The sequence below is a fragment of the Pelophylax lessonae genome, assembly GCF_965119305.1.
Source record: "Pelophylax lessonae genome assembly, chromosome: 2".
NCBI classification, from domain to species: domain Eukaryota; kingdom Metazoa; phylum Chordata; class Amphibia; order Anura; family Ranidae; genus Pelophylax; species Pelophylax lessonae.
In genome coordinates, this window is record NC_138769.1 from 730,347,155 (window position 1) to 730,359,713 (window position 12,559).

Genomic DNA, 12,559 nt, shown 5'->3' on the forward strand with positions numbered 1-12,559 from the left:
GAGTATAGTTTTGAATCTTTTCTGCTTACCAGAAAGATTGCCAGGTAAATTTATATTGTTCTCTGCCTACCAAAGAGCAGGATCTGCTAGTGAGCTCTGCTCATGGTGCTCTGGTGCAGCTCAGTTTGTCTGAAGTGTTTCACACTGGTCCAATATGGAGATATATTGGACAGTTGGAGGAAACCTGACAAATGAGTGCATAGGCATTTAGTACAGTCCTGGTGATTGGCAGAGGAAAGTGCCTCGGTGCATGCTGGGATACTGTATAAATGCCAAGAGCACATGTAATCTGAGACTTTCAGCTGGAGAGGGACCTGAGGACCTAAGAGTCAGAGAGGAGCTGAACCCGGTTGTCCTGCAGAACTGACTGAAAGGGAACAAAAAAGATATTGGGGGGCACACCCTAAAATGCACAATTCTCAGGTTGGTGCTGCTAAAAGACCAATATACAAACTGAACAATATAATAGCTCACATACACAGAAAAAAATTGGTTTTCAAATCTTGCAAGGCTATTTAAAAACACCTTCTCTTATGAAGTAAATATGTGGATTTGGTCACACCATATGGCCATACTGTGCTTAAGCCCACCACTACGTCAAAGTACCCCATTTTCAGTGGGTCCTACACTATTCATAGAGAAGATAATCCCACTTCTCAAAACCATAGGGCAGTGGGGTGCTCTGCCCATAAACCCCACTCTCCCACATCAAAGCCTCATTAGCATTGTCCACATGTGAGTAGTTCCAGGAGGTGTCCCTTCCTTGCAGCTCTAGCAGAGGAATCTGCAGCCTGCAAACTTCTCCAATGACAGGAGTGAGTATTGCCCTATGGTTTTGAGAAGTGGGATTATCTTCTCTATGGATAGTGTAGGACCCATTGAAAAAGAGGTACTTTGACGTAGTGGTGGGCTTAAGCACAGTATGGCCATATGATGTGACCAAATCCCCATATTTACTTCATAAGAGCAGGTGTTTTTAAATAGCCTTGCAAGATTTGAAAACCATTTTTTTCTGTGTATGTGTGCGCTATTATATGGTTCAATCTGACTGGAAGGGAGACACTGCAAAGGATCTGATTCTGCATACAGTAAGTACAGATCTGTGTCATGGGGCCTGTCCTGAGAGGGCCATCCCTTCAGCTAGAAGGGTCAGTGGACGGGTGTCAGTCAAGGGGATGCTAGAGAGTGTCCTGAAGATAATGTAGTTGCATCAAGTCTGCTGCTGGAGAGAGCAAGAAGACTTAACCCCTTCCATACAAGTGGCAGTATAGATAAAGTAGTGTGACTGCTTCCACAGGTAACCTGGTGAGGCCAAGTGAGAGTTGTCCTTATTGACTGTAAATAGTTCAAGTTGAAGTATCCCACTATTCCCTTCTCCCATCCAAGTTCCATAATAAATACCAAAAACCAAAAACCCTGGACTGTTTATTGAGTAACGAGCCATTGGGCGTAAGAAAGGATGTGTGAACTGTGCCTAAGTGACTGTCTGCATGTAATCAGAAGAGGCCCTAAGAAGTCATCATACAGCAAGCCCTACGGGGACAGTGCTACAATACAAAAACACAATTGCAATCCAAAATGTCAATACTTTTACATTTAGTTTAATACATACATACATACGAAATAACAAGGAAGTCCAAGATATTTACATTAGTAGCATATATTTGCATTCCATAAATATCCACCTGGTTGCGAGGAACCCAGAAGATTGAAGAAAGAAGGGCATCCCCGTCATATCAACATACCTCGACTCTTGCCATAAATAACCACTTCCCACATACATGGTAAAAATATAATTTTTTCAGATGTCCCTTTTCTCCCTTGTACTGTTCTTAAACTATTGGCAATTAGTTTGGCATATATTTTCGTGTCTATATTGAGAAGTGAAATGGGTCTGAAGTTTTGTGGTGTGGTGGGTTCCTTCCCTGGCTTCGGGAGAGTAATGACAAGAGCATTGAGCATGTTCCGAGGCAGAGAAGAAGAGGAGGCAGTTTCATTACATAAGAGGGTCAAGAAGGGTGCCAAAGTTGCTTTGAATTGTTTATAATATTCTCCCCTGAGTCCATCCGGACCTGGGGATTTGTTTGCGGGAAGGTTGGATATATCCTTTAGTATTTCTTGATTTGTAAATGGGGCGTTCAGCAGGGAGAGGTGGTTTGTAAATGGGGCGCTCAGCAGGGAGGGTTGGTTTGGTGAGAGTGATGGAAGACTGATTCCCTTTAGAAAGGTCTCAATCTCTTCCTGGGATGGTTGGGGAATTGAGGTGTCATCTTTTAGGTGGCTGTGCTTTAATAGTGGCTGAAGGCGTCGGCCATAGCTTGGGGGTCCGCTAGTTTGTCTTTAGAGACTGGGTGATAAAGGTATGGGATTTTGTTTTTGATGCGGTGTCCCTTTTTTGGGCCATGGCTTTCCCTGCTTTATTACTCGCGGAATAGTACTTTGCTTTAAGTTTCCTTTGGGATTTTTTGTATGAGTCTAGTAGTAATGTTCTTAGGTTTTGTCTAAGTAGTACCAGTTTAGTTTGAAGCTTGGGGCCTGAGTGAGATTGGTTGGAATATTCTAGTTCTTTAATGGACATTGTAAGGGAGTTTAGCTGCTGCCTCCTCTTTCTCTTCTCCCTAGTACTTAGTTGGATTAGTATCCCCCTTATAAACGCTTTGTGGAGCCCCACAAGGTGGCAGTGTCAGACACAGTTCCATTGTTGAGGGTAATGAATTCTTCTAGTTGGTCTTAAATATGAGCTGCATGAGTGGGCGATTTGAAGGATGGACACATTGGCTCTCCACAGCTTAGTGGGGGAGTTGGATGGTGCAGGACCAATGTTGATGGTGATTGGCGCGTGGTCAGACCATGTTATCATAGATATAGAAGAGTCAGTAATATGGGGTAAAATCCATTTGTCCACTAATAAATAGTCTATTCGGGTATAAGAATTGTGGCGGTGGGAATGGAAGGTATATTCATGCTCCGTGGTGTGATGGCATCTCCAAACATCATACAAGTCATTGTTTCTTATGAAGGTTCCCATTGGTGAAGGGAGTCTATTGGTACGAGAAGAAGTGTCAATTAGGTTGTCCGGTACAATGTTAAAGTCACCACACATGACTAAATCACCGTGATGCAATTTGCGGATTCGTTTTAGAAGTTTTGTCAGGAATTTGATTTGTCTGGAATTGGGCGCATATATACGTTCGCCAGTGTGTACCTAGTGTTGTCCATTGTGCAGTCCAGAGCTATAAATTTCCCCTCTGGGTCTACAAACTTCTCATGGAGAGTGAAGGCAATTGGGTGCTTAATCGCTATCAGTACTCAATTTTTCTTCTAAGGGCCCGAGGCCCTAAAGATATATGGGAAATTTTTGTTTATGCATCTGGGTTTACCATTGATTTTGAAATGGGTCTCTTGTGGCGCTTTTCCACTGCATGGAACCGAACGGTTCGGCTCGCTTTTGTGCTTTTCCACTGCTGGTACCGCATGGTATAGTGTAGGAACGGTTCGGTACGGTACGGCGGCGCTTTTCCACTGCATGGAACCGAACGGTACGGCTATCAAAAACAGTACCTACTCGATTGTGGTTCCAAGAGGTACCATACCCGGTACCATATCCCACAATCCTTTGCATGCAGTCACTACTAGCCACTTATTGGTCAGAGAATCCCACCCACCCCGTTGTTATCCCACCCACTTAACTTTAGTACTACTTTAGTGGAAAAGCAAACCCTACCGTACTGTACCGAACCGTTCCAACACCGTACCATGCGGTACCAGCAGTGGAAAAGCAAACCGGGCCAAGCAGGGCCGAGTAGAGCCGAGCCGGTACTTGCAGTGGAAAAGTGCCATTGGATGCATAAGATACCGAAGTGAGATTCATGTGTGCCATAGAGATGGTCTTTTGGCTGGGTGGGTCAATCCTTTGGTGTTAAGCGATAGGAATTTCAGCATTTTAGTAGGTAGGGGGTTGAGATATGTGATGCGAGGGTTGGTTACTCACGTTTAGGTGCCTTTAGGTGGTTCTTTGGCTTGGTACCTTTTGTAGAACTCCAACTGTTGTTGGATGCTGTGGAAGGGTTGTCAGGCGTGTCTGGATACAATGGTCTCAAGTTGTTCTCCAGTAATGTGAGGAAGGGAACGGGAAACAGAGGGTTAACAGTTGGATAACTCTGTAGGGTTATAAATCAACAGTCACTTGCGACTATATGTGAGAAGATCAAGGTGAAGAAATTAAAGAGAACAGAGAGGAGGATCAGCAGATTGTCACAGATGCTGCTGATGCGTTATAGGGTCAGAGTGCATGGAAACTGGTGCAACGAGCAGGGCACTGAACCAGTTTACCTGTGTAATTTAAACATTAGTGGATACACTCACTTTGATGTGGTAGCGTTGTTTGCAAGGTGGCAGCCAAAGGTGTTTTGGACAGATCCTCTGTGGTTAGAGTGGGCTTGTGGTGTGATGTCAGGAATGATTCCCCATGATTGGAGTCGTTTAAGCCCTTCTTCTACAGTGTGGATGTTATGTTTCACCCCATTTTTGGTGACAATTATTTTCGTTGGGAAGCCCCATTGAAAGGGGATTCTGTGGTTGTTTAGAGGTTTGGTTCTGGTGTTCAGTTGGCGTCTGAGGTGGCGGATGTATTGGGACAGGTCAGCATATAGCTTAAAATTGGCATACGGAGCCGGCAGTTGTCCAAGTTGTTTCACTTTAGGCAGCAGTTGCTCTTTGGTGTGACAGAAGTGAATTCTCATTATTACATCCCTGGGGATTTCTTCTGAGAGATGCAGTGGTTTGGGTAGTCGGTGAATGCGATCAATGGTGGTTTCCATAGGAGAGATTTCTGGGAGCAGGAAAACGATTAGTTGTTTGGCATAGTTGTTGAGATCTGTTGGGAGGACACTCTCAGGGATGCCTCTATTTTTTATATTGTTGCGACAGGACCTATGCTCTAAGTCCGCTATCTTAGCTCTCATCCATTGTTGTTCATCCTTCATATGATTATGTGCATCCAACAATTCGTTCACTGTTTCAGTCATGTCTCCCATTTGATTTTCCATGTGTCCTACTTTTTTCCCCAGGGAATGCACCTCAGAGGAGAACCTTGTGCACATAGAAGATATAGTGTTATAAAGCGAGCTATGGAGTGATATAAACATTTCTTTGTGGTGTCAAGCACCGGTTGGTTTAGGGTAGGAAATGCTGCTATTGGTGATGCTTGCATTGACTGTATAGGGCGGGGGTCCCCAGACTTTTCAAACAAAGGGCCAGCTTATTGTCCTTCACACTTTAGAAGGGCCGTATTGTGACTTGCGGGGGGGGGGGGGGCAGAAAAAGTCACAGGCTCGGCATCAGTGAGAATAAATATGGCCTCATGGTTGGTCGCCAATGGGAGGAGGAGTAGTGCCTCTATTAGTAGGAGGAATAGTATTCCATTATTGGTATCGGTGGAAGAAATAATTCCCTAATGTTGGTTTTAGTGGGAAAAATAGTGCCTCATATCAGTGGGAGGCATAATGCCCCAAGGGCCGGATAAAGGCAAGCAAAGGGCCACATCTGGCCCTTGGACCTCAGTTTGGGGACCCCTGGTATAGGGGATATATCAAATGGGTGGCTCACCTCAGGGTTATGGGGATGGGAATCCAGTCGCATCCACAACTTTGCTGGGCTGCTGCTTGCAGAAAAGGTAGAGGACGAAGGATGGGCACCAGTTGAAGCTTTAGATGTAAGTATTTCTTGGTCACCTGCTTCTGTCTAGGAGCTTGAGAGCTCGTGTGCTGGGCGCCATCTTGGCTGTTTCTCCAAGTCGTCTGTGTGAAGAATGTCGTCAGCTTTTGAGGCTGATGGTATTGTTTTCTCTTGCGAGACATGGTGCTGAGTTGTCCCCAGCTTTTGAGGTCTCTGGAGGAGAGTGGATGTCAGTCGTGGAGCGGTGTTCCTACGTTAGATCTCCGGTCGGTGCGGGAGCTGAGAGCTCAGACGTCCATGCTACTCGGTGGTTAGCCACGGCCCCTCCCTTGTACTGTTCTTGATATAAAAAATACATTTACCAAATCTTTATACCGACCTTGGATAGATTTGAAAATGTAAATTAAGATGCCTTTTCTTACAATATGAACATACTTAACTTTTCTAACCTTTCAAGGTAAGAAATATTTTCCATTCCTTTTCTCCAACTTGAACCTTCTCCAAAATTCCTTTACAAGTGATTTGTATAGAGGTAATTAGAATTACATGTTTCTATCTCCCTTTTTATCCATTTCAAGATTTGCTTTGGCAGCTGCCACTTGGTGCTACTAAGCTTTTTGAAAGTCACTCCTCCCAAGTCCTTCACCAACTCCGTTTTGTCCAACTGTATCCAGTTCAACCAAAAGACAAAAATAAATGAATTAAAAATCTGCATTTTCCGAAACCTTAACGCAAATCTGATCCAGATAGTCAAAAAACGACTTAAACCAATTACTTACCAATAAAGCATGGTCTAATTTGCTTCCTAGTCCCCTGGGGCAATTGCATACTCTCTGAATTAATCTACAGCATGGTTTCTAAACTAGCATTCTAAGGAATTGTATATTTCCTCAGGTGGTATCACCACTGGCTACCATTAAGGCAGACTCCTATCTGGCCAACAGAGCATTTGCAGGTAGAGATGGCCTTGCGGTTCGCGGCAAATTTTGCTTGTTCGCAAATTCGCAAAAAAAAGTTGGACTTTTGCCGATGTTCGCGAATATGTCCGCGCCGCCATTTTCTTTTTCATTCAGAAGAACTTTGACCCATGACACAGCTGTCAGGTGGAACGGGACAGCCAATTGAAACATTCCAGCACATGGACAATCTCCCTACCCTATAAATAGACCTGATCTGGCGGCCATTTCACATTCCGCTTTCTGCCAGTGTAGGTAGAGGTCTGCTGTGCTCATCAGGGAGAGTTTGCTAGACACATGTAGCGCTGTAAAGATCCACAAAAGAAAGTCCTTTTCAGGGCTGGTATTTCGGTATAGGTCTAGTATCTTTTGAGCTTAAGGAGAGGTATCCTGTGGTTGCTTTAGGGGCAGTTAGAGATCGGCTGCAGTCACACACAAATCGCTTTGTCAATGTCCACAAAAGTCATTTAAAATGCTCCAATGTCGTTTTAGGGTCTATTACAGTCTCTTTAACATTAGGGCCAGGTATCCTGTGGTTGTCACAGATGTGCGAATGGACCCTATATGTATTAGACAATGTATTTACCGGCTGCTGTCAGTTCTGGCTGATTTATGAAAAAAAAAAATATATATTTTTTGCTGTAAAAAAAAAAAACATTTAGGGCAACTTTTTCAATTGCAATACTTCTGTTATGACATTGTCCATGTGCTGGGACTATTTGTGCACAGCTAGTACGTCTTTTGTGGCTGCAAATATGACCTAAATGTTTTCAAAGTTCGCCTCCCATTAAAGTCAATGGGGCCCGCCACGAACTCGCGGTTCGCGGACTTTTGAGAAAATTTGCGGCTTGCGTTCGCGAACCGCCCCGGCCGATGTTCGTCCATCACTATTTGCAGGCAGGCTACAGTACTGAGTACCACTGAGCAGCTTGATAGCCACTCAACGGTATTCTTTCCCCATCATGGACTCTTATTAGAATGTGTGAGGCATGCATGTTTTTAGCTTTCTTGTGCAAGATTTTCCATTTATTATTATTAAATCTCATTTACCAAAAAGTTGCCCCATTAAGCAGTGCATTGAGTTCAGCCTGTAAGTCAGAGACGTCTTGTAGGCATCTTCGTGCACTACATAGGAGCCATCTGCAAACACAGAATGGTACTTTATCATTTTCCATTTATAAATAGTGTTTACTGTTGGGGTCATTACTTTTTACCCCAAGAGATTTAGTGTTATTGATTGATTCACCACCAGTGAATTTTTGGTGAATCACTGCTTTATAAATATGCTCCTATATGGTTTAATGTTGGTGGACACCTGATCACCACATCTTTATGAGCATTTTGGACATCCATTTCAAAATCATGATATCTTCCACTCTTCTACGAAGGCTCTCCACAAGACTTTGGAGTGAGTCTTTGGGAATTTGCGTCCATTCAACCAAAAAAGCATTTTGTGAGGTCAACCAATGTTGGATGAGAAGACCTGGCTTGCAGTAGGGTTGAGGTCAGGGGTCTGTATAAGTCACTCGAGTTCCTCTATGCCAAACTGCTCAAACCATGACTTTATGGAGCTGGCTTAGTACATGGAGCACAGTCAGGCTGGAACAGAAAAGAGCCTTCACCAAACTACTTGAAGAGCACTGGAACTTAGGAAAAGACTTCCAGCAGAGGTAGTGAGTAAAGCCTAGTACACACGCAACGAATTCCTGCCGACCGGTCGTCCATCTTTTGTCCAGAGTTGCGTTTTGTTGGTTGGAATGTGCCTAGACTGCACACGAATTTTCCCACACTACAAAATTCTACTTCAGAAGTGATGTCATGTGTTGGTTTGCTTTCTTTGTGTTCTTTCTTCACTGAGCATGCCCAGTCTTGCTCATAAGATTTTTCCCTGTCGAAATCTGTACTGACTGCACGAAAATCGGATGTGTTTTGACGGAGGACAAAAATTTTATAGCCTGCACACCAGATTTTTTTCAGCTGAAAAGTCGGAGTCAGTTGTCGGAAGCATCATACTAACAAGCCGAAAATTGGCAGATCAGTCGTTGGACGAAAATACCCGGCCGAATTTCGACTCGTGTGTACGGGGCTTAAGTCAACAGTATGTGGAATCAAACATGCCTGGGACAAAAGCAGATCTTTAATCAGACAAATAAGTAAAAAAAATAATAAAAATAATATAAACACAATTGGCAGACTGAATGGACCACTTAGTCTTTTATCTGTGATCACTCTGCTATGTTTGTACACTACTCAATAAAATTAAAGGAACACTTTTTAATTTGAGTATAGCATCAAGTCAAAAAAAACTCTTGGTATATTGATCTGGTCAGTTAAGTAGCAGAGGGGGTTGTTAATCAGTTTCAGCTGCTTTGGTGTTAGTGAAATTAACAGGTACACTAGATGGGCAACAAAGAGGCAACCTCCAAAACAGGAATGGTTTTACAGGTGGAGGCCACTGACATTTTTTTTTTCTCTACTCATCTTTTCGGATTGTTTTTCCCTAGTTTTGTATTTGGCTGGGGTCAATGTCACTACTGGTAGCATGAGGCCATACCTGCGCCCTATAGAGGTTGCCAAGGCAGTGCCACTCCTCCAGGATGGCACATTTAAATGTGCCATTGCCAGGAAGTTTGCTGTATCTCCCAGCACAGTCTCAAGAGCATGGAGGAGATTCCAGGAGACAGGCAGTTAGAAAGCTGGAGAGGGCCGTAGAAGGTCCTTAACCTATCACTAGGACTGGTATCTGCTCCTTCGTGCAAGGAGGAACAGGATGAGCACTGCCAGAGCCCTACATAATGACCTCCAGCAGGCCACAATCAGAAACAGACTTCATGTGGGTGGCCTGAGGGCCCGACGTCCTCTAGTGGGCCCTGTGCTCACTGCCAGGCACTGTGGAGCTTGATTGGCATTTTCCATTGAACACCAAAATTGGCAGGTCCACCACTGGCGCGCTGTGCTTTTCACAGATGAGAGCAGGTTCCCCCTGAGCACATGAGCCAGACATGAAAGGGTCTGGAAAAGCCGTGGAGAACATTATTCTGCCTGTAACATTGTTCAGCATGACTGGTTTGGTGGTGGGTCAGTGATGGTCTGGGGACGCATATCCATGGAGGTACGCGCAGACCTCTACAGGCTAGACAATGGCACCCTGACTGCCATTAGGTATTGGGATAAAATTCTTGGACCCATCGCTGGTGCAGTGGGCCCTGGGTTCCCCCTTGTGCACAACAATGCCCGACCTCATGTGGCGAGAGTATGCAGTCAGTTCCTGGAGGATGAAGGAATTGATACCGTGGAATGGCCTCCACGCTCGCTTGACCAAAATCCAATAGAACACATCTGGGACATTATGTTTCGGTTTATCTCAACACTGCCAGCTTGCACCTCAGATTGTCCAGGAGCTCAGTAATGCCCTGGTCCAGATCTGGAAGAAAATCCTCCAGGACACCATGTGTCTTCTCATTAGAGGCATGCCCTGATGTTGTCAGGCATGCATACAAGCACTTGGGGCCATACAAATTACTGAGTACCATTTTGAGTAACTACAATTCAATTTCAGCAAAATGGATTAGCCTGCTGCATCATTTTTTCACTTTGATTTTCGGGGTGTCTTTGAGTTCAGCTCTCTGTAGGTTGATCATTTTCATTCCCATCAAACAATGTGGCATCCTTTCATTCCTAACACATTACCCAGTCCAAACCCCTATAGATATCTAGCATGATATTTTCCCCCATTGAGATCTGATGCGTTTTCAAAGTGTTCCTCTAATTTTTTTGAGAAGTGTATAATTCGTCCAAACAGGGAAACCATATCTCCAGCTGCAATATACTATAAGGCGGTCTTTTAATATGGATTTGAATTTCCTTATATCTGTGATAGCTGGAGATATGTTACCTCACAAAAGGCCTTCAATTTAATGTATATTTTTTCCTATAGCAAGGCAAGGGTGCGTATTCCCACACCAGTGTTGCCAACCGCCCGTAGATTTACGGACAGCCCGTAAAAACAGCGCACTGTTACCATGTTCGCAGTCTCTGACCACCTCCTGTACCATGTCCGCAGTATCTGACCACCTCCTGTACCATGTCCGCAGTCTCTAACCATCTCTTGTCTTATCATGTCTGCAGGGGAGTCTGGACTCTGGAGAGGAGTCAAGAGTGAGAGCGCCGCCGGGATGGGGGTCACGGGAGAAGTCAGATGTGTGGGGCCTGCGGAGTGGAGACCAGAGCCATCTGACTGAGCCCTGCACTGTGCACCTGAGAGGAGCCCTGCACAGTGCACCTGAGAGGAGGTCAGTGACAGCGCCGCCAGACCTGATGGGGGGGTCACTCATGTAAGGGGGCACTGATATAAAGATCCCTCTATATTAGTAACCCCTACCCCCCCCCATATCTTAATGTATTCACTCTGTGGAAGGTGGTCTCTGGTCACCAGATTGCCCCCCACATCAGAGTTCCTGGAGTTCAGAGTCTGCAGGATTCTCCCCTTACAGTGCGAAGGGGGAACTCTGCAGACCCTGATGTAAAAGGGAACTCTGATGTAAAGGGCAATGCAGTGGACTCTGATATAAGGCGGTTTCTGGTCACCAGAGCACCCACTTAAATCAGAGTTCCCCCCTAAATCAAGATCTGCAGCATTCCTCTTTATGTCAGAGTTACACTGTAAGGGAAATCCTGCACACTCTGATATATGGGGGAACACTGTGCTGGCTGAGTTATATTAATCTGATCTTCATGTTAATGGAGAAATATGGTTTTTGACTTTTGTTTAACCTAAACACATTGCTAATAGCACTATCTACATGTTTATAGTTTATGTATTGATATTTGCACGGTTTAGCACTGAAAACAGCCTGTTTATGTACATTTTTGCAATGCCAGTAAAAAATTGGTGCCGTCCGTAAATTTTGGACGTTCTGCCAGTAAATTTCCCTCCGGGGGGTTGGCAACACTGTCCCACACACCAATGGTCACTAGAATAAAGTCCATGAAGGGGCCTACTACTATTAGACCTCTCCTCTAGGATCACTAAAATTATATTGGGACTTTTTATTCCACCCAAAATTGGTGAAAATAGGACCCCCTGTTTGGAGTCCTCAGCAATTCACTCTATATTGCAGTCTTTTGAAAGATTTAAATTGCAATGGGAGCTACAGACCATTGGTTGGGCTGGCATTTGTAAACCACCTAATTGGTTGGGAGGTCTATCCCAGCCTGGAGGGAGCATAATTGACTTCTTTTCTCCCTTCTTTTCTCTACTGGAGCTCCTGCCCCCTCCTCAATCACATTTACAGTTACTATACACTTGATAAAATCTCAATGAAAGATTTGTTTCATTCTAGTGGCCATTGGGGCATGGGAATACGCACCCTCGCCTTATAGTGTAAAGAAATTGCTGTGCTATAGGAACAATATACAATAAATTGAAGGCCTTTTGTGAGTTAACATATCTCCAGCTGCCATAGACACAAGGAAATTCAAATCCATCTTAAAAAGACCGTATTTAAAGCGGGGCTCCACCCTAAAATTAAACTTGCCTCCATCTTCATGCCCGGGGTCACCTGAAAAACAAATGGATAATCGCAATTTTTTTTTTTACTTACCTTGTTTAGAAGAACATATACTTACCTTACTTCCTCTTCCTCCCCTCGGCGGCCACGGCGAGTCGTCACTTCCTGGCTTGCAATGATTCCTGGGAGCTGAACGTCATCGCTCCCAGGAATCAATACGCCTGCACCGGCCCCGACGTCCGTTCCGGTGCAGGCGCCGTCATACCTTGCTAAACAGATTCTGGGCATGCCCAGAAGCTGTGCAGGGATGACGCTGCGGCACCGGAAGGGACGGTGGGGCCGGTGCAGTGCATCGTGGGACCGAAGAAGACGGAAGAGGACACAGAAGGGGATCGCGCTGGCTTCAAGCTGCCCACA